The sequence below is a fragment of the Lithobates pipiens genome, unplaced genomic scaffold (assembly GCF_037356315.1).
Source record: "Lithobates pipiens isolate NorthernLeopardFrog02 unplaced genomic scaffold, aLitPip1_a1.2 Scaffold_10, whole genome shotgun sequence".
In the NCBI taxonomy this organism is placed as follows: domain Eukaryota; kingdom Metazoa; phylum Chordata; class Amphibia; order Anura; family Ranidae; genus Lithobates; species Lithobates pipiens.
Genome location: NW_027507686.1, coordinates 177,326,828 through 177,348,945, shown reverse-complemented (window position 1 = coordinate 177,348,945; position 22,118 = coordinate 177,326,828). Strand labels below are relative to the sequence as shown.

The 22,118-nt window shown below is 43.2% G+C and overlaps 1 protein-coding gene across 3 annotated transcripts in view; it reads right to left on the bottom strand.

Annotated features, from left to right (window-relative positions):
* Positions 1 to 22,118, bottom strand: part of LOC143935931 (mucin-5AC-like) — a 251,510-nt gene that overhangs the window by 24,358 nt on the left and 205,034 nt on the right. The gene's annotated exons all lie outside the window — the stretch shown is intronic.

Genomic DNA, 22,118 nt, shown 5'->3' with positions numbered 1-22,118 from the left:
AATTCTGAACATAGCAGTCTTAGGCTGGCCATACATTATACAATTTTCTTACAATTTTCTGTACAATTTTCCTTAGATTTACCTTTAACTATGTAGTGCAAGGGCCTGCCTAATTGGATACAATTGAAAATGTTGTTAAGTTTCAATTAGTTCTGATTATATGGTTTTTGGTAAATATAAAGGAAAATTGTACAAAAAAATTGAACATGTATGGCCAGCATTACTCCTGTTTGTCACCTGCAACTCACAAGCCTGTAAATTAATACCATAAATGTAATCTGAAAGCTCAGGTCCAGTCCAGTCAGTTTCCTTTAGTTTTACATAAAGCGGGGAAAAGCATAGATCCTCTGTTGTTGTTTTTTTTAATTCTTTGAGCGGCAGAGCTCATTTTACTTCTCCAAAACGAATAAAAACACATTTTTAGCATATTTAGTGAGTGAGAAAGAAGTTACAAAGTAATATTGGTGTTTGTGTCTTCTTGTCTCAAGCAATGACTAAACCCCTCATGTCTTGTACAGGTGTTACAGCAGTGGTGGATAGCTGCATAGAGCCTCTGGGGTTATGGATCCTGTCTCTGCCTGTAATAGGCCCCTTAATCTTAGGGCTAGATTTAAGGAAATAATCCTGGCTGGGTTCCAGGTGATACCTGATGGTAATTCTTAACTCCATTGAAGAAAGTGAAGTATTCAACATGTCCAAAGGAGATCCTTTTTAGAAGAAAAGTAACCACTGACCACCAATGAACTAGGGCCCTTATAAACCACCAATATAACTATTTAAGTTATAAAGTTATAAGTTTAAGATATAAACCCCAAATACCAATGCAGCTGGGAAATAAATGCTGACTTCCAAAATGTATTCTGACTGATGCTGAACAACACTGGGGCTCTATTGGGGGAGGGTCTAAATTCCAAGCTCAGTGAGCAGCGGGGAGGACGTTCAGGATTTGCGAGACATGAAGATACTTTATGGGATGCCATAGACCACATCACTCCTTGCTAGACCACAAAGATAAATTGTTTAGCTTATAAATAACGTGGTCTGGAGAACATCCATGGTTATATATACTGACCTTGGAGTCAAAGCACATTTTTATCAACTTGAGAGTGAGGCAAATAAATCTGGTGAGTGAGTGTCCTATTGGGAGGTGGTGACAGTGTAGCACGAGGTGTGATGTGAAGATTGCACATTATATAGAAGATTTACACAATTATTTTGAGATTTTTTTAAGTGAACTTTTATATGGCCTCTTTGGTTATGAATATTTTTCCACATTAATATAATGCATTTTTTTCCTCTTTTTTCCTTTGTAAATTTATGATTGTTTTATTTTGTTATATTTACTGGCTATTTGAAAGATTTTTTTTTGTTGTGTTTAAGATAGTCCCACTATTTAACCTGTTGTTAGTAGATATGTGTAACCTATAAAAAAAACGAAGAAAATGGACTTTCGGACGGTTGCCAACTATAAAAAATTATTAGGAAAAAAGGGAGTACTACAAATATATAAAAATATACAAAGTTTATTAAGACAACATAGTAAAATCACCAGGCTTTCATGGACCTGTGGCACCACAGTAACGCTAAGAAGACAGTTGCCATTAAGATACAGTATGTATGTGAATTTTTACAAAAAATAGGAGCAATGGAAGGTTCGGGGTGGTAGAGAGGAATGGGGTGGAAGGCCAGGGATCTGCTTTATACAGTATATAGTAACGAATGCATTTTTTTAGTTTTGGATAGAGTGGAGAGGGTTTAGAACACCTGAAAGGTTTTTATAGCTATCTTTTTCACTGTCTATAGCTGTCTGGGTTCACACTCTCTATTAGTCATATTCACCATCATCAACTAAAGTCAAAGAAAGAGAAAATCACAAAATTGGGGTTGTCCCCAGAACAGGAATAGGAGTGTATAGTCCAATGGGGACATTAGTTCTGGTGACCCTGGTGATAACCAATGTACATATTTAAACAAAACGCCAAAAAGTACTGCCTGCTATGTCTACATATGAGATAAATAATTGAGCAGCAGTGTGGCTAAAGAAGCATTTTGAGGATTAATGTTTATATAAAGAAGTGTGTCTGTCAGTAGGGATGGGCTAAAAGGGCATCTGTTTGGTTCGGGCCTGAACGTTCGAACACCGCGAAAGTACGGACCCGAATAACGAACCCCATTAAAGTCAATGGGACCCGAATGTCAAATATCAAAAGTTCCCATTTTGAAGGCTTAAATGCAAGTAATTAGGCATACAATGGTTATAGGGGTCCGGGTCCTGCCCTGAGGGAGATGTATCAATAAAAAGAAAGTTTGTGAAAAATGCCATTTTTAAATGAGCAGTGATTATTTGATTTTTAAAGTAAAAGCCTAAAAATGAAAAATTCCTTCCAATATAGTGCCTGGGGGTCCCCTAAGGCTGGATTCACACCTATGCATTGTTAGTGCTTTTTGCATTTTGCAGATTTGCACAACAGAACGTGTTCCATAGGTAACCATGGTGAATGGACTGTAGTTCAAATCTGCAAAATGCAAAAAGCGCTAAAAATGCATAGGTGTGAATCCAGCCTTAGTCTAACTGTAAAGTGGCAGATCTGTACCATGTCTAGAATCTACTGCAGATTGCTGTGCAATCGTTAAATGTATGAAGCCAAAAAAATGAAATTTTTCCTGCAAGCTGACTTTATTTTGCTCAGCAACAGCTGGAGAGCCAGTGTGTATGATGAGGCCACAATGTAGTGCACTAGGAACAAGATTAGAGATTTTTTGGATACATTTTGGTGTCACTTTGACTTTGGATAGAGGTAACGGGTGCTTAAAAATTGGTCTTTGGGTGTCGGTGGCGCCTTCCCACCATAACCCTATTGAGATAATCTTGATGAAAGCAAGAATTTGCCTTGCTGTAAAAAATTGTAATGATATGCACCTGTCAAACAGGTGCTGAAAAATTGATCTTTGGGTGTCGGTGCCTCCCACCGTAACACTATAGAGGTACTCTTGATGTAAGCAAGAATTTGCCTTCCTGGTAAACCGCTAGTAAAAGAGCTAGCGGTAAAAGAGCAGAAGATAGCATTGGAGCCCAGAGAGAAGACCCCCGAAGTCGGAAGAAGACCCCTGGAGCTGTCTAATAAAGTACTTTAAAAACCTGTATTGTGTTTTTTTTATTAACAATTTTTTTCCCCAGGTGAATGTGTAGGGGTACATCGTACTCATTCACTTAGGGTAGGGGGCTGGAATCTGGGGGCCCCCTTATTAAAGGGGGCTCCCGGATTCTGATAAGCCCCCTGCCCGCAGACCCCGACAACCAATGGCCAGGGTTGTCAGGAAGAGGCCCTTGTCCTCATCAACATGGGTCCAAGGTGCTTTGGGGTGGGGGGGGCACAGGGCCCCCCTTCCCCAAAGCACCCACCCCCCCATGTTGAGGGCTTTCCTGAACAGCCAGGCTGCGTGCACGGATAAGGGTCTGATGTGGACCTAGGGGGGGACCCCATGCCGTTTTTTGGGGTAGGGGTTCCCCTTTAAATCCATACCAGACGATGGGGCTCGCGAGGTGTCAATATCGCCGATGGGGGCGGTGACATTCACTTCCTTCCCTAGTCCCATCTATAGAATATTTAAAAAAAGTCATAGTTGACCTTCCCCTTATAACGGTGGTCGAGAAGGGTTGCCAACCAGTAATCATCCTTCTCCTTTATGCCACGTATTCTTGGGTTGCCTATGCACCTCAAATTTGCAGAGGATCTGGAACTTCCTCCTCCCAGCCACATACTACTCCCAAGGGTCCTGGGGTTGGAAAGCCATTGCTTACAGATTAACACATGTCTTCCTCTTCTTCAAAGCCTATGAAAGTGCCAGAATCCTCCTGCTCATCCTCCTCCCCTCTCTCCTCCTGTGTGTTCTGTGACATAGGAATGATGGTGTCTGCATAAAGTGGGCCTTGAGAGGAAAGGAAGTCCTCCTCTTCCTCCTGCTGCTTTGCCTCCAGTGCCCTGTCCATAATGCCACACAAAGTCTGCTCCAGCAGGAACACAACAGGGATTGTGTCACTGATGCATGCATTGTCACTGCTCACCATCCTTGTGGCCTCCTCAAATGGTGACAATACAGTGCATGCATCCTTAATGATCAGCCATTGGCGTGGGGAAAAATGCTGAGGCGGCCTGAACCTGTGGACTGATACAAGTACTCATTGACGGCCCTCTGCTGCATGTATAGCCACTGCAGCATTCCCAAAGTTGAGTTCCACCTGGTGGGCATGTCACAAATTAGGAGGTTTACGGGCAGGTGGAATTCCCGCTGAATTTCAGCCAACCGAGCACTGGCTGTGTATGACCACCTGAAATGGCTACAGACTCTTCTGGCATGCTTTAATACATCTTGCAACCCTGGGTACGTACTTAGGAAATGCTGCACCACCAAATCGAGGACATGTGCCAGGCATGGCACATGTGTCAACTTTCCCTGTCTAAGGGCGGACAGGAGGTTTGAGCCATTATCAGACACCACCATTCCTGGCTCTAGCTCGCATGGTGTGAACCATCTCTGGGCCTGTCCTTGCAGAGCTGCAAGAATCTCTGCTCCGGTGTGTGGTTCCTGTCCCCTAAACACATCAGCTGAAGCACTGCATGGCACCTTTTAGCCTGACTCTGGGAAAAGCCCTTTGAACGTTGATGTCCTATGAACCTGATGTTCATAGGACAATACTGCAGAGGAGGGCATGGAGGTGGTAGAGGAGGAGGAGGAGAAGGAGGGGTAGAGCTCACTGGTCTGCCATCATCACCACCAGCTATATGGAAATGTGGGGGCATAACAAGCTGCAGCACCGGGCCCTGTCCTGCATCCTTTTGAGTTGCAAGCAGCGTTACCCAGTGTGCTGTGAACAAAATATATCATCCCTGCCCATGCTTGCTGGACCATGTGTCAGCAGTAAGGTGGATTTTACGGCTGACTGCCTTTCCCAAAGATGCCAGAACATTCCCTTCCATGAGGTGGTAGAGAGATGGACCAGCCTTACATGAAAAGTAGTATCGACTGGGAATCTGCCATTGTGGTACAGCACATTGTGCAAATTCACGGCAGGGAGGAGAATCCATCAGGCTGAAAGGCAAATGTTTGAGAGTCAACAGCTTTGACAAACTTGCATTCAGGCGCTGGGCATGTGGGTGGCAGAAACTGTATTTTTTTTTCCACTGCAGAAGATGGGGCAGAAATATTTTCCAGGTACAGTCTACAGCTGTAGGTGTGCTGCTGGCAGATGTGCTGCTAGGACCTGAGATATCCTGTGCTATACCATTATCCCTGTCAGTGCAGGCTGCTGAGAGGTAATAACTCGGTATTGCAGAAGCAGACTGAAGTGGGTAAGGAGGAGGAGGAGAAGGGACATATTTATGTCCCTTTTGTTTGGCTTTTAGGTACTCTTGCCAACAGCTGAGTGGTTGGAATGCCTTGTTAGGCATGTGATACCCAAATGGTTGGTGTTTTTTCCCCCGTTTGATGTGCCTGTGACACAGTTTGCAGATAGCAACAGTGCAAACTGCTGCAGATGTGCTGAAAAAGGCCCAGACAGCTGAACTGTGGGGAGTGGGCAAGGAAATAACAGCTACAGAATGTGATGGAATAAGGTGGCTGCTCTATACTCTTTCTTGATGTTGACCTCCTTGGGGTTGTGCCACCTCACCTTCAGTTTCCTCCTCTACTCTATCTGGCATCCAAGTCGCATCAGTGACCTCATCATCATCATCATTATCATCATCATCATCTCCATCTCCATCTCCATCTCCATCTTCTCCATCTCCATCATTACCACTGGAGACAACTTGGCAATACTCTGCGGTTTGGGGAACATGAAAGTAAATTTGTCTACCAGTGTTCCTCCCTCTCCCTAGGCTCATGTTCCTGTCACCCTCAACCTCAGAACGAGCATCTGAATCCAGTAATGGTTGTACTGTTGTGCCTAATTTATAAGAAAAGATCAAAAACCAATATGTGGTATCCTCATCCTAATATATAGTCTACAAAAGGGAATTTTATGGGGAAAAGATCAGAAGGGTTCGTACATGGAACATCATAACCATGATTTGCCTTTAGGTCACCCCACAGAATAATGGACTGTCTTGATACCAGGTTTATATAAAAATTACAAATATTTATTATTGAATATAAAAAACTTTTTTAGAAAAAGAGAGAGTTTATACATACATAGATAGATACATATTATGGCTATAATATAGACAAGATTTGTTACGACAGTATTTTGTGTCCAATACGGTCTTTGGTTTCTCTACTAGTTTCGCGACTATTCTGTCGCTTCTTCAGGAGACCTTGTTTGTCTACAACGAAATTTATCACAAATTACTTGACAAGAAACATCAACGATTATTTAAAGATATTAGATGTATTTTTTACAATTAAAAAGAGAGGTAGTATAAACACAAAGCATGCAGCTCACCACCATGCAACTGTCGGGAGGCACATAAAGTTCGGGTAGTCCCTACCAGATCGAGTATTGACCACCCTTTGGGGCGGACACGGGAGGTTCAACAAAAGCAGCTACAAAACAGGAACAAAGGATTTCAAATGGTAAATATGTAAGATTTTTAAGCCACCTGTGTAGCTTAAGCATAAATATTTTTCCTGTAATGTAGCTATAAAAATAATGATAGCAACATACCGGTATAGCCAGGAATTTTAATTTTTAAAAAAAGTAGTGTAGGTAAGGTTGCAGCAGTATAGCAGTTTCGATGGACATTGAGGCTTCAGTACAGGTATCGTGGTGCCGGAAAATGTCCGGACAGGTGAGTCTAGTATAAAGTGGACATTATGCCTAATCCAGGGGGCATCCGAAGTTACTATACAATTTGGTATGGGTGTATAGTACTGACCTGGTGAAAAAATATCATTTAGTCAGTGCGGTACACTTTTACTCTAAAAAGATAATTTCCAAATGTAAGATATAAAAGGGAACTATTTGTCAAAGGAAAGCATACCTCCTGAAGCTTCTCAGTTCAAGCAGTAGTTTTAGCATGAAGACTTCCCGTCCTGTGTTTGGTCTGCTGTAAAGGTACGCCATGCCGGCGCACCTTTAACCTCCAACCCGGCGGCGTCACAAGCGCGGCGCGGGTGCCGAGCTATGACGTCGCCGGGTCCGCCGCTCCTACTGCGCATGTGTCACACGTGGTGACGCGCGTCAGCAAAGGTCACCAAGGAAACCCTCGGCGAATAGTTGCTGAAGCGGACCCGATGCCGCCCATAATGCGGGGGCCTATCGGGGCCGCCGGAGAGGCGCGTGCCCGCCCCTGGGAGTTTCCTCCCACACTTCATGAAGTGCCTCACAACAGCGCAGCCCTGAGTGTCTCATACCTTGCTTACAATACAGATCTGAGTTAGTAAGAGGAAATAAGACATGAGTAAATTTATACAGCATTTACATTGGCAACATTTTATTGCATATTGTTATACATGCATTTTCTCACCAGTACGTTCACTTGATCTGTGAGGAAAAGAGAAGGGAAAGGAAGGGATACAAAGTCATAATTAGATAAATGACTAAATAGGTTAAAATGCTAGGACAGCTCAAACCGCTTGTCGCTGTAATACATAAATGGCTAGCACCAAAAAGGTTTGTGGCGATGTCAGAGAAAAAAAAGGTGATGGTTGGAATTCCTGAGGTGCCAACTGAACCAGGAGATTGAGCAATCTAGGGAATAGAAAATGATGATGACAGAGCACTAGGAATGAAAGAAAAAAGAAGAAAGAAGTTTTTCTCCTTTTTCATTTAAGAAAATACTTGTATGTTTTAGTTTCGTTCAGGCCTGGCGGGATCAGAGCGTCCAGGCGTTCGATCCACAAAGTTTCGCGTTTTAAAATTTCTCTATCCCAATCCCCACCTCGAGTGTCTTTACGAATTACTTCAAGTACAAGAAATTTAACCACTTGGGGCTGATACCGATGATGAATGCCTATGTGGCGACCCACTGCAGTGAGCTTGCCGCCTGATGAATAATAAAGATGATCTCCTATGCGTTGGCGGAGCTCCCTAATGGTTTTACCTACGTAAAACGCGCCGCAGGCACATATCATTAAATAAACAACACCTTTTGTATCACAGCTGGCATGAAAAGATGGAATAAAAATTTCCCCGTTTGGGAGGTTATAGGTCGTTCCCTCTGATATCCATGGACATCGAGGGCAACTACCACAAGGGTGAGTACCACGAGGGCCTTGCCAGTTTAATATGGGGATTTGGTAATGACTTCTGGTAAGTTTGTCCCCAAGAGTGGCCGCTCGTTTGAAAACTAATTCAGGCGTTTGTCTAACATATTTATTCAGGGTATGGTGATCTGTTAAAAGATGCCAATGCTGTGATAAGATGTCTCTAAAGATATTTTGGTGTGCAGAATATTTTGTAATGATCTTCACTGTAGGGGGATGGGCTGGCCTAGAGGGGCCATAAAGTAGAGATTCTCTTGTACGCCCATAGGCTTTGTTGAATGCTTTTCTTAGACTTGATCGTGAGTAACCCCTATTAAGGAGACGCTCCTGTAGGTTTTTTGCTTGGATCAGGAATTTTTGGTCTGTAGTGCAATTTCTTCTTGTACGTAAGTATTGGGCATAGGGTATGCTCCGTATCAGGGGGCGGGGATGCGAGCTTTTAGCGTGTAATAGAGTGTTTCCCGAAGATGGCTTACGATAAAGATCAGTGATTAGTTTTCCAGAATTGTCTTTGATGATATTAAGATCCAAAAATGCAATTTGGGTCGGATGGTATGTATATGTAAATTTTAAGTTAAATGTATTTATATTTAATGTTTTGACGAATTCTTCTAAGGCTTGGGGAGTACCTGTCCATACTATCAGGAGGTCATCTATGAACCTATACCAGAGGAGAACGCAGTCAAGATAGATCTGTAAAAGTTCATTGGTGAACACAGATTGCTCCCAACCCCCCAGGTATAGGTTTGCATAGGAAGGTGCGCACGCTGTCCCCATTGCCACGCCTTGAGTTTGCAAATAAATTTGGTCCATAAACATAAAGAAATTTCTGCTCAGGATGAACTCCAAAAGTTGCAATATAAAGTCATTTAGGGGCCAAGTTGTATGGTCTTGTTTTTTGAGGAATGTGTTGGCCATCCGGACGCCCTGCTCGTGGGGGATGCTAGAGTACAGGGCCTCAACATCTAAGGCCACGAGGAGGGCGTCCGGAGGGACCTGCACATCCTCAAGGTGTCGCAGAAGATCAGTAGTGTCTTTAATATATGAAGGTAGACTTATGACGTGGGGAATCAAGTATGAATCCACTAGCCTACTTGCGTTCTCTGTTAAGGAACCCATTCCTGAGACTATTGGACGCCCCGGAGGGTTTTTTTCGTCCTTATGTATTTTTGGGAGTGCGTAAAAAGTCGGCATACGGGGTTTTGCTGTATTTATATATTTCAGAGTTTCACTGTCTATCAATCCTTTTTCATAGGCACCTATAACTAGGGATCTAAATTCAGTTGTAAAGATTTCAACGTTTGAGGGATCTAGTGGAATATACCAAGCTCGGTTCCCTAGAATTTTTTGACACATTAGTTGGTATTGCTGGTGGGTCATTATGACTATGTTACCCCCTTTATCTGATTTTTTGATAATGATATCGGAGTTTTTTTGTAACTTGATTAATGCCTGTTTTTGTTTATAGTTTAGGTTGGTATAAATGTTAGGCCAATCCTGTTTTTTCAATGATTTGACCACTACAGTCAAAGGATTCTAAAAAAGGCAAGAAAACGGGTAAAACCGCCAAAACAACCCCACCAGCTCACTTAGATTCACAAGGCCAAAGCACTAGTACACAAATATCAACCTTGCACAATATTATTCCGAAAATATTGCATACTACACAGGCCTCACTCCCAAATCCTAGTGGTTTTTTTCCCCCGGCCACACCCGATCCACATCGACGAGGGAGTCTAGACGCATTCATGCTAAGAACTCCGTTACCCCATTAAATGAAATCCATGTTGAAACTAATCCTCAGATGGAGAATTTAAATATCATTAATCTTACTTCCTGCCCCCTGACCTACGATGAAAAATCAGTTCTTCAACTGGGACTTGGTTTCAGTCCTTCTGAACCTATAAATGTCTACGAAACTATCAAAGACCTTTATCTCTTCGCCCGCAATTTAACTTACAAGTTTATGTATGATAAGGACAGACGAAATTTAAATTTAGAAAAAGAACTGGCAGAGCAAACTAAGGACTATTCCATGCAAGAGTTTAGGGCCCTACGTGACCTCATGTTATTATATGATGAGGGACAGACTGAAGGTGAGGAAACCTCGGAGGTTTCATCAACCTCTATACCCAAGTCCCAATCCCCAATGAAAAATACTCAGTTACAACAAAAAAATACCTTTAAATTAAGTTCACGGGCATTTCCAGATCTTATGACATGTCCCACAATCTGGGCCTTTTTGACTGTAGTGGTCAAATCATTGAAAAAACAGGATTGGCCTAACATTTATACCAACCTAAACTATAAACAAAAACAGGCATTAATCAAGTTACAAAAAAACTCCGATATCATTATCAAAAAATCAGATAAAGGGGGTAACATAGTCATAATGACCCACCAGCAATACCAACTAATGTGTCAAAAAATTCTAGGGAACCGAGCTTGGTATATTCCACTAGATCCCTCAAACGTTGAAATCTTTACAACTGAATTTAGATCCCTAGTTATAGGTGCCTATGAAAAAGGATTGATAGACAGTGAAACTCTGAAATATATAAATACAGCAAAACCCCGTATGCCGACTTTTTACGCACTCCCAAAAATACATAAGGACGAAAAAAACCCTCCGGGGCGTCCAATAGTCTCAGGAATGGGTTCCTTAACAGAGAACGCAAGTAGGCTAGTGGATTCATACTTGATTCCCCACGTCATAAGTCTACCTTCATATATTAAAGACACTACTGATCTTCTGCGACACCTTGAGGATGTGCAGGTCCCTCCGGACGCCCTCCTCGTGGCCTTAGATGTTGAGGCCCTGTACTCTAGCATCCCCCACGAGCAGGGCGTCCGGATGGCCAACACATTCCTCAAAAAACAAGACCATACAACTTGGCCCCTAAATGACTTTATATTGCAACTTTTGGAGTTCATCCTGAGCAGAAATTTCTTTATGTTTATGGACCAAATTTATTTGCAAACTCAAGGCGTGGCAATGGGGACAGCGTGCGCACCTTCCTATGCAAACCTATACCTGGGGGGTTGGGAGCAATCTGTGTTCACCAATGAACTTTTACAGATCTATCTTGACTGCGTTCTCCTCTGGTATAGGTTCATAGATGACCTCCTGATAGTATGGACAGGTACTCCCCAAGCCTTAGAAGAATTCGTCAAAACATTAAATATAAATACATTTAACTTAAAATTTACATATACATACCATCCGACCCAAATTGCATTTTTGGATCTTAATATCATCAAAGACAATTCTGGAAAACTAATCACTGATCTTTATCGTAAGCCATCTTCGGGAAACACTCTATTACACGCTAAAAGCTCGCATCCCCGCCCCCTGATACGGAGCATACCCTATGCCCAATACTTACGTACAAGAAGAAATTGCACTACAGACCAAAAATTCCTGATCCAAGCAAAAAACCTACAGGAGCGTCTCCTTAATAGGGGTTACTCACGATCAAGTCTAAGAAAAGCATTCAACAAAGCCTATGGGCGTACAAGAGAATCTCTACTTTATGGCCCCTCTAGGCCAGCCCATCCCCCTACAGTGAAGATCATTACAAAATATTCTGCACACCAAAATATCTTTAGAGACATCTTATCACAGCATTGGCATCTTTTAACAGATCACCATACCCTGAATAAATATGTTAGACAAACGCCTGAATTAGTTTTCAAACGAGCGGCCACTCTTGGGGACAAACTTACCAGAAGTCATTACCAAATCCCCATATTAAACTGGCAAGGCCCTCGTGGTACTCACCCTTGTGGTAGTTGCCCTCGATGTCCATGGATATCAGAGGGAACGACCTATAACCTCCCAAACGGGGAAATTTTTATTCCATCTTTTCATGCCAGCTGTGATACAAAAGGTGTTGTTTATTTAATGATATGTGCCTGCGGCGCGTTTTAGGTAGGTAAAACCATTAGGGAGCTCCGCCAACGCATAGGAGATCATCTTTATTATTCATCAGGCGGCAAGCTCACTGCAGTGGGTCGCCACATAGGCATTCATCATCGGTATCAGCCCCAAGTGGTTAAATTTCTTGTACTTGAAGTAATTCGTAAAGACACTCGAGGTGGGGATTGGGATAGAGAAATTTTAAAACGCGAAACTTTGTGGATCGAACGCCTGGACGCTCTGATCCCGCCAGGCCTGAACGAAACTAAAACATACAAGTATTTTCTTAAATGAAAAAGGAGAAAAACTTCTTTCTTCTTTTTTCTTTCATTCCTAGTGCTCTGTCATCATCATTTTCTATTCCCTAGATTGCTCAATCTCCTGGTTCAGTTGGCACCTCAGGAATTCCAACCATCACCTTTTTTTTCTCTGACATCGCCACAAACCTTTTTGGTGCTAGCCATTTATGTATTACAGCGACAAGCGGTTTGAGCTGTCCTAGCATTTTAACCTATTTAGTCATTTATCTAATTATGACTTTGTATCCCTTCCTTTCCCTTCTCTTTTCCTCACAGATCAAGTGAACGTACTGGTGAGAAAATGCATGTATAACAATATGCAATAAAATGTTGCCAATGTAAATGCTGTATAAATTTACTCATGTCTTATTTCCTCTTACTAACTCAGATCTGTATTGTAAGCAAGGTATGAGACGCTCAGGGCTGCGCTGTTGTGAGGCACTTCATGAAGTGTGGGAGGAAACTCCCAGGGGCGGGCACGCGCCTCTCCGGCGGCCCCGATAGGCCCCCGCATTATGGGCGGCATCGGGTCCGCTTCAGCAACTATTCGCCGAGGGTTTCCTTGGTGACCTTTGCTGACGCGCGTCACCACGTGTGACACATGCGCAGTAGGAGCGGCGGACCCGGCGACGTCATAGCTCGGCACCCGCGCCGCGCTTGTGACGCCGCCGGGTTGGAGGTTAAAGGTGCGCCGGCATGGCGTACCTTTACAGCAGACCAAACACAGGACGGGAAGTCTTCATGCTAAAACTACTGCTTGAACTGAGAAGCTTCAGGAGGTATGCTTTCCTTTGACAAATAGTTCCCTTTTATATCTTACATTTGGAAATTATCTTTTTAGAGTAAAAGTGTACCGCACTGACTAAATGATATTTTTTCACCAGGTCAGTACTATACACCCATACCAAATTGTATAGTAACTTCGGATGCCCCCTGGATTAGGCATAATGTCCACTTTATACTAGACTCACCTGTCCGGACATTTTCCGGCACCACGATACCTGTACTGAAGCCTCAATGTCCATCGAAACTGCTATACTGCTGCAACCTTACCTACACTACTTTTTTTAAAAATTAAAATTCCTGGCTATACCGGTATGTTGCTATCATTATTTTTATAGCTACATTACAGGAAAAATATTTATGCTTAAGCTACACAGGTGGCTTAAAAATCTTACATATTTACCATTTGAAATCCTTTGTTCCTGTTTTGTAGCTGCTTTTGTTGAACCTCCCGTGTCCGCCCCAAAGGGTGGTCAATACTCGATCTGGTAGGGACTACCCGAACTTTATGTGCCTCCCGACAGTTGCATGGTGGTGAGCTGCATGCTTTGTGTTTATACTACCTCTCTTTTTAATTGTAAAAAATACATCTAATATCTTTAAATAATCGTTGATGTTTCTTGTCAAGTAATTTGTGATAAATTTTGTTGTAGACAAACAAGGTCTCCTGAAGAAGCGACAGAATAGTCGCGAAACTAGTAGAGAAACCAAAGACCGTATTGGACACAAAATACTGTCGTAACAAATCTTGTCTATATTATAGCCATAATATGTATCTATCTATGTATGTATAAACTCTCTCTTTTTCTAAAAAAGTTTTTTATATTCAATAATAAATATTTGTAATTTTTATATAAACCTGGTATCAAGACAGTCCATTATTCTGTGGGGTGACCTAAAGGCAAATCATGGTTATGATGTTCCATGTACGAACCCTTCTGATCTTTTCCCCATAAAATTCCCTTTTGAATCCAGTAATGGTTGGACATCATTAAGGCACAAGTGGCTGATGCTGTGATCAAATAACTCAGCTGACTCTTCAATGGCTGATGTTAGGCCGGAATAGATGTGGACAAGAAGGTAGGTTTATCCACTCTGGCAACTGCAGGGGACAGCACACTTTTCTCTCCTTGTGTGACAGAAGGTGAGGAGGATGAGAAAGGTTTAGTAAGCCAGTCCACCACCTCCTCTGCATTCCGTTGGCTGGATAGCACGGGCAAGCTCACTAAACAGAGGAAATGATGCTCTGCCTGAGGACTGACCACCACGTCCACTTTTGTCTGTGGACACATTTGTTGCTAGCCCCCTTACAGTGTCAAGGGAACCTCTGCCTCTCCTTGTTGTCCTCCCAGACATTATTGGGAGGGAGGGGGCAGTGCTTATAAGCAAATGCAAAGGAGAAGTTGAAATCTGTACGTAGATGCACTTTAATCAATGAAAAGAGGTGTTTGGTGCCCTTTAATTTGAATACTCACACTACACAAACACACTGCATGGATACAATATAATACACTGCAATATAATGTGCCAAACGTACAGTGACGTACAGAACTATATGGCGTTAAACTGGCAGTAACACACAAAACTATATGGCATTAAACTTGTAGTAACGCACACAGAACTATATGACGTTAAACTGGTAGTAACGCACACAGAACTATATGACGTTAAACAGACAGTAATGCACGCAAAACTATATGGAGTTAAACTGGCAGTAACGCATGCAAAACTATATGGCGTTAAACTGTCAGTAACTCATACAAAACTATATGGCGTGAAAATGGCAGTAACGCACTCAAAACTATATGGCATTAAACAGAAAGTAACACATGCAAAAAAATATGGCTTTAAACAGGCAGTAACGCGCGCAAAATTATATGGCGTTAAGTTCGGGCCGAACTTTCGTTGTTCGGTCATTTGGTGAACAGCCGAACAAACGGGTCGCTCAACCATTTGTTCAGCTGTTCACCAAATGAGCGAACAATGAAAGTTCGGCTCGAACTTAACCGAACAAACGGGTCGTTCAACCGTTTGTTCGGCTGTTCGCCTAATGACCGATCAATGAAAGTTTGGCCCAAACTTATGTTCGGGCCAAACAGTTCGCCCATCCCTATCTGTCAGTATGCCCATCCTCTGATGATGTCTGATTGGATAAAACATGCGCAGGGTGGAGATTGAGCATACTAATACTACATGCTGCTGTCTGTTTAGCAGCAGCCACTTCATCAGTGCTCTTGCTGGTTTTATTTTTTAATATATATTTTTAATGTTTGGTTTACATTCCATATTTGAGTACTATCTACTGATCAAATACAGATATATATGCTGCACTATGAAAGCCTCCTTCCTGTCTCCTCTATGTGTGTTGTGATCAAGCTATCTGCAAGGAGTGAAATTTGATGGCTAGGCTGAGCAGCAAAAAAGTGCTATGTCTATGATATAGAGGGACTAAAGTGCTGAGAGGATCAACCCTGGGATCAGTTACACATTTGTATTTAACTTCTTTATTAAAGTGGTTGCAAACCCTTTACAACACACTTTGACCTACAGGTAAGCCTAGATTAAGGCTCACCTGTATGTCCAAGAAATATACCATATAGGTTTAGGAGATATTTGCCGAAAAAAAGGCACCACTGTCTACGGCGCATGTGCGGTAGACAGCGGCACGCTGGCTCCTGTGTCAGGTAAGTGACACATAATGGACTACTATGCAATGCATAGTAGTCCATTATGCTTTAACTTTGCAGGGAATGAAAGCGGAAGTAAACTCATCAGGGTTTACTTCCTCTTTAAGAGGGTGTGGATCTGGTAAGCCCTCTTTAACTTTAACTTTAAGGCTAATAACATGCACTCATTGGCAACTTTATTAGGTAGACCTTGCTAGTACTGGGTTGGAACCCCTTTTGCCTTCAGAACTCCCTTAATTCTTCCTGGCATAAATGAAACAAGGCATTGGAAACATTTCTCAGAGATTGTGTGCCATATTGACATGATAGTATTACAGTTAGTTTCTGCAAATTTGTCGGCAAGATGCAAATTTCCCATTTCACCACATCCAAAAGTGCTCTATTGGATGAGATCTGGTGTCTGTGGAGGCCATTGGAGTACAGTGACCTCATTGTCATGTTCAAAAAAACAGTGGTGAGATAATGTGAGCTTTGTGACATGGTGCATTATCCTGCTGGAAGCAGCCAGAAGATGATGACACTGTAGTCATAAAGGGATGGACATGGTCAGCAACAATAATCAAGTAGGCAGCAGTGTTTAAACAATTCTCAATTGGCACTAAATTGGGCCCGAAGTGTGCCAAGAAAATATCCCCACACCATCAGCCTGAACAAGGCAGGATGGATCCATGATTTCATGTTATTTACACCAAATTCTGACCCTACCATCTGATGAATGTCGCAAACTGAACTTGAGACTTGTCAGACCAGGCAACATTTTTCCAATCTTATGTTGTCCAATTTTGGTGATTCTGTGCGAACTGTAGCCTAATTTTCCTGTTCTGAGCTGACAGGAGTGGCACCTGATGTGGTCTTCTGTTGCCCTAGAACATCTGTTTCAAGGTTTGTTGTATTGTGAATTCAGAGATGGTATTGTAGCGGCCATAACCCGTTGCAGGGCGGTCTTGACTTGATGGGTTTACCAGTTACCTTCTCTTGGCCTGCTCCTCCATGTCTAGGGGTTCCCAGGGTTGATACCCAACGACTTGCACACTGACATGGATGAAGTCCTTTTAAAAAGGTTTATTTTGCAGTAGAACTTTCAAATAACACAGTCTCTAAGGGAACAGAGGGCACGGGTGAAGAACTCAGGCACCTTGAAATGCAGGTCTAGCAAAGTCTCTATTTCCACCCAGAGAGTAGCCACTCGCAGCTGGCCACTTCAAAGCTGAACATATCTCTAGCCAGAGATCATGGCAGTCAGCACGTTGACTCAAATACTTGAAAAATCAACTAAAGGTGAACAGGAACCTTTTTCCACTGTACCTGGAACGTTTCCCACTTCCCACTTCCTCAATGGTACTGGAAAAGTGTGAATTTGTCAATGTCCTTCCCAACTCAGTAACCAGGCACTTCTCAGGATGCCACTTGCCGGCCCTCCTCCGAAGAGTCCTCTCCCAATCACTTCCACGAGCTGCGGTGTCCTTCCAAGCTGAGAGCACACCAGGACACTGTGAATCCTCCCTCAGTTACTGCCCCTCGGACCAGTCGGTTCTGAGACTCAGGAACAGACGGATCCCTACCCCAGACCGAGCAGGTCTATCAGGGGCCACTGACAGGAACATGCTGCGGGGTGTCGAACACCCCGTGACCGGGACCCCCCATGGACCTGGAACACAGACCAGACCACACGGGTCTCACGAACAACTCTTGTTAAATTGACCAAAAAATAGGCTGCTAACATCAAAAAGTCCAGTACAGAAACTCCAATTAGTGCAAGTGCAATATCCAAAAAAACATGCAGTTCTAATTAAAACTCATAAATATGTGAATATAAATATACATAAAAAAAATTGTAAATACCAAAGTGAAAAAAATAAAAAAAAATGAAAAAAAACTAAAGCAAAGTCCCATCAAAGGAAAAATCCATAAATTCTTAAATAACAATGTCTGTCCAGATGATCAGAAATAAATTAGCAAAAAGAAAATCGTGACAAAGTCTTCAAAGCAAACAAAGTGCATCCAGATCACCACCGAAAGTATATGAATAACCTGCTTACCAGAAAGCAATGACTGCCGCAGCAGTCTCGCCCAGCCAAGGAAAGTAATTTCTTCCTCAACCCCTATTGAAAATCTGGCACTCCCGCTGTTGATAGGGGTACTCAAAGACATAAAAAGAAAAAGGCTTCCATGGTGTTGTATGTTGATAAATGAGGTTTAATAAAAAATAAGTTTGCACTTACAAGAGAAAGGTCATCTATCAGCAAACAAGCAGTGTAAATGCTAGAGTTGCGGTATCACCATTAGTCTCACTCTGCTTCCTATATTGTTCACCCATCCAGCGTCTTGGGAAGAACAAACGTGATGACGCCACTGTCAGAGGCTCTACCCTACGCGTTTCATCAGCAAAAGGACATTGTCTGGGGATTGGCCAGCATGAAATTGTCATCACGTATGCTGGTTAAATACTCCTCATCGCCATTCTGACTAATGATAAATTAGATAAGTGGGAAAATGGTTCCGCCATTTTAGCTGCTGGCTGCCGAAAGGGCAAAGTAACAATAAGGAAGTGAAAAAGATAACATGATGGAGGAAACCTACCATCTAGTGGGGAATTTGAAAATAGTTTTAAAACCTAAAAAATATATAAACAGTGGGGGGGGGGGGGGGTGTTTATTCAGACGTATGAAGTCTAAGTATATATTTATTTATATATAATTAACACATTAAAAAAGGGGAAAAAGCCAACCCTTATTTAAGAGTTACTAATGAAGCAGTTAATGTCCCAATCAACATTTAAGCTAAAGGGCACATACGATCGCATATTAAAAATTGTTTCAAGTTTTGAAATGGACCTAACCATATTGGTCCCCCTCCAATGAGGTTGAATTTTATCAAGGGCCTAAAATGTCGTTCCCTTTGACTTCCTGGCGTGGTATTTGTCATAATGTGTTGATAAATTATGTTTTTTAAAACCTTGCTTGATGTTCCCTACGTGCTCTGCTAATCGCACATGTAATTCTTCATGAAGGATTCATTGTCATAAGATCTATTTTTCATGGTGGACTGGAAGGTCTCACATTTCCGCCCTCTAAAAGAATTTATTTGACAAATACTGCATTTACAACATGGAAAGAAACCTTTCATTAATAACGCGTTTAATAACGTTTTTGGAGGGTCGATCACATTTGGAGCTATGTTTTGTCTAAGACTAGTGATGGCTGAACGGTTCGCCCGGCGGTCGTTTCGCAGCAAATTTCGGCTGTTCGCGGTCCGCCCGTTCGGTGGACTATTGGTACCGTTCGCCCGGCGGACTTCCGTGTTTACTGTGTAAAAGAACTTTGACCTATGATGACACATCCATCATGGGGTACAGGACAGCCAATTGAGACATTACAGCACATGGACACTTGGACATTCCCCCTAACTTATAAATACACCCGATCCGGCGGCCATTTTACATTCTTTCTTCTGTCACTATAGAAAGAGGTTGTTGTGTGGAGCAGGGAGAGATTACAGTGACCCAAATCGCTAGCTATTTGGTACACAAAAGTTATTTTCAGGACTGGTATAGGTGTTAGGTGTAGTTCAGGATAGGCAGTGCTGTGCTAGTGATTGTTGCAGCAGCCTGAGTGTCTTTTGTCAGTTTAGAGAAAGGGACAGGACGGTGTGTGCTGCAGGGACAGCCAGTTTAGTCATTAGCTGTTACTAACAGGTCCACAAAAGTGCTATTTCAATTATTGTTCCAGTAGCCTCTGTTTTGTCAGTTTATATAGGGACAGGCAGGAAGCAGTGTGTGAGGCAGTGAGGGTCAGTTTAATCAGTAGCTGTTACTATTAGTTCCACAAAGGTTCTTTTCAGGACTGGTATCAGTGGTATGGTAATAGGCTTGTACACGTATAATATTCTTTCTTCCAAATATAGAAAGAATATTATACTTGACTGCTGCCCTTCTGCTGCAGTCTGTTAATCATTCACAACCCACTTGTTCCACAAAGCTCCTTATAAGGACTGGTAACTTGGTCTGTGTAGGGTGCTACAGTACATAGGGTTGAGTGAGGTACAGTCTGCTACTCTATAAGGACTGGTATAGGTTCACAATACATAGGGTTGAGGTGCACTACTGCTGACCGCTCCCCCATACTGCAGCAGTCCTTCATCGGTATAGGGACTGATGTACAGTCTGCTAATCACTCACACACAACCTACTTGGTCCACAAAAGTCCTTATAAGGACTGGTAAGGTATAGGGTGCTACAGTACATAGGGTTGAGTGAGGTACAGTCTGCTACTCTATAAGGACTTGTATAGGTCCACAATACATAGGGTTGAGGTGCACTACTGCTGACCGCTGCCCTATACTGCAGCAGTCCTTCATCGGTATAGGGACTGACGTACAGTCTGCTAATCACTCACACACAACCTACTTGGTCCACAAAAGTCCTTATAAGGACTGGTAAGGTATAGGGTACTACAGTACATAGGGTTGAGTGAGGTACAGTCTGCCATTCTATAAGGACTGGTATCGGTCCACAATAAATAGGGTTGAGGTGCACTACTGCTGACCGCTGCCCTATACTGCAGCAGTCCTTCATCAGTATAGGGACTGACGTACAGTCTGCTAATCACTCACACACAACCTACTTGGTCCACAAAAGTCCTTATAAGGACTGGTAAGGTATAGGGTACTACAGTACATAGGGTTGAGTGAGGTACAGTCTGCTATTCTATAAGGACTGGTATAGGTCCACAATACATAGGGTTGAGGTGCACTACACTGCAGCAGTCCTTCATCGGTATAGGGACTGAGAGTTTTGTCACAGGGTCATTTAAAAAATGACAGGCAGAGGAAGAGGCAGGCCCTTCCGCAGGGGTGGTAGGGGTAGGGCAGGAGCAACAGGCTTGAGCCAAAGTGGGAAGTTGCAGAAGGTGCGTTCAATTACTTTAAAGGATGCACCAGACTTGGTTGAGTGGCTCGCTCAGCCTTACTCTTCTGCACCCTCCTCATCCTCTCAATCTGCACCCTCTTCTTCACTCTCTGCTATGTGCACCCCCAAAGACACTACCACCAGCACCACCACCACATACCTTCCGCTTGAGTCACAGGAATTATTTTCCGATCCATATCAAGACATTTCTGATGTGCAGCCACTCTTGGTATTGGATCAGGAAGAGGAGGCAGCAACAACCGCTACTCAGCAGTCTGACGACAGTACCCAGATCAGCCCAAGGAGGAGGTTGGTCCCCGGTGTTGCTGCCTACTCCGAGATCTCTACTTATAGCGGTGGGGAAGGTGACGTTGATGATGACGTGTCTAGTGATGTCACGTGGGTGCCCACAAGAGAGGAAGAGGAGGGGAGTTCAGAGGGAGATATGGACCAGCAGATAGGGAGGAGAAGCAGGAATAACTTACATTGCGCAGGAGGGACAAAGCAGACTGCAAATGTATCAGGAGCGAGTCATCAACCATGTATGGTCACACCTGGCGCTCCCAGGACACTGGCACATGGCTCCGCAGTGTGGGCTTTTTTTAACGTGTCCGCTGCTGACAATAGCGTTGCAATCTTTGCAGTCAACGCATTATTCGCGGTAAGCCCAACACTCACCTAGGGACAACTGCCTTAAGAAGGCACATGAGCAGACATCACCGAGCCGAGTGGGAGCAACGGAACACACAAAGCCACACTGCAGGCTCTCACCGTCCAGCCTCATCTTCTACTTCTCCTTCTCCTCTCAATTGTCCTCCACTCCACCTTCCATCACGCCAAGCTCAAGTTTTTCTGCAAAAAGGCAGGCTTCCATGGGCCTAATGTTCGAGCGTAAAAAAATTATGATGCCGGATAACCCTCTTGCCCAACCGTTGACGGCTGGCTTGTCAGAACTCATAGCCCGCCAACTACTGCCATATAAACTGGTGGACTCGGAGGCCTTTTGCAAATTTGTGGCCATTGGAACACCACAATGGAAGGTCACAGGAAGGAAGTATTTCTCAGAGAAGGGCATCCCAGAGCTATATGGCCATGTTCAGCAGCAAGTAAATGTATCTCTGGCACACAGTGTCGGTGCCAAGATTCATCTGACCACAGGCACATGGTCTAGCAAACACGGGCAGGGAAGGTATATCACTTTTACTGCCCACTGGGTGAACCTTCTGACGGCCATCAAGCATGTAACCCGTGGCACCCGTGTAGATTTGGTTTTACCACCAGGGATTGCATGCAAGCCTGACTCTTCTTCTCCTCCTCCT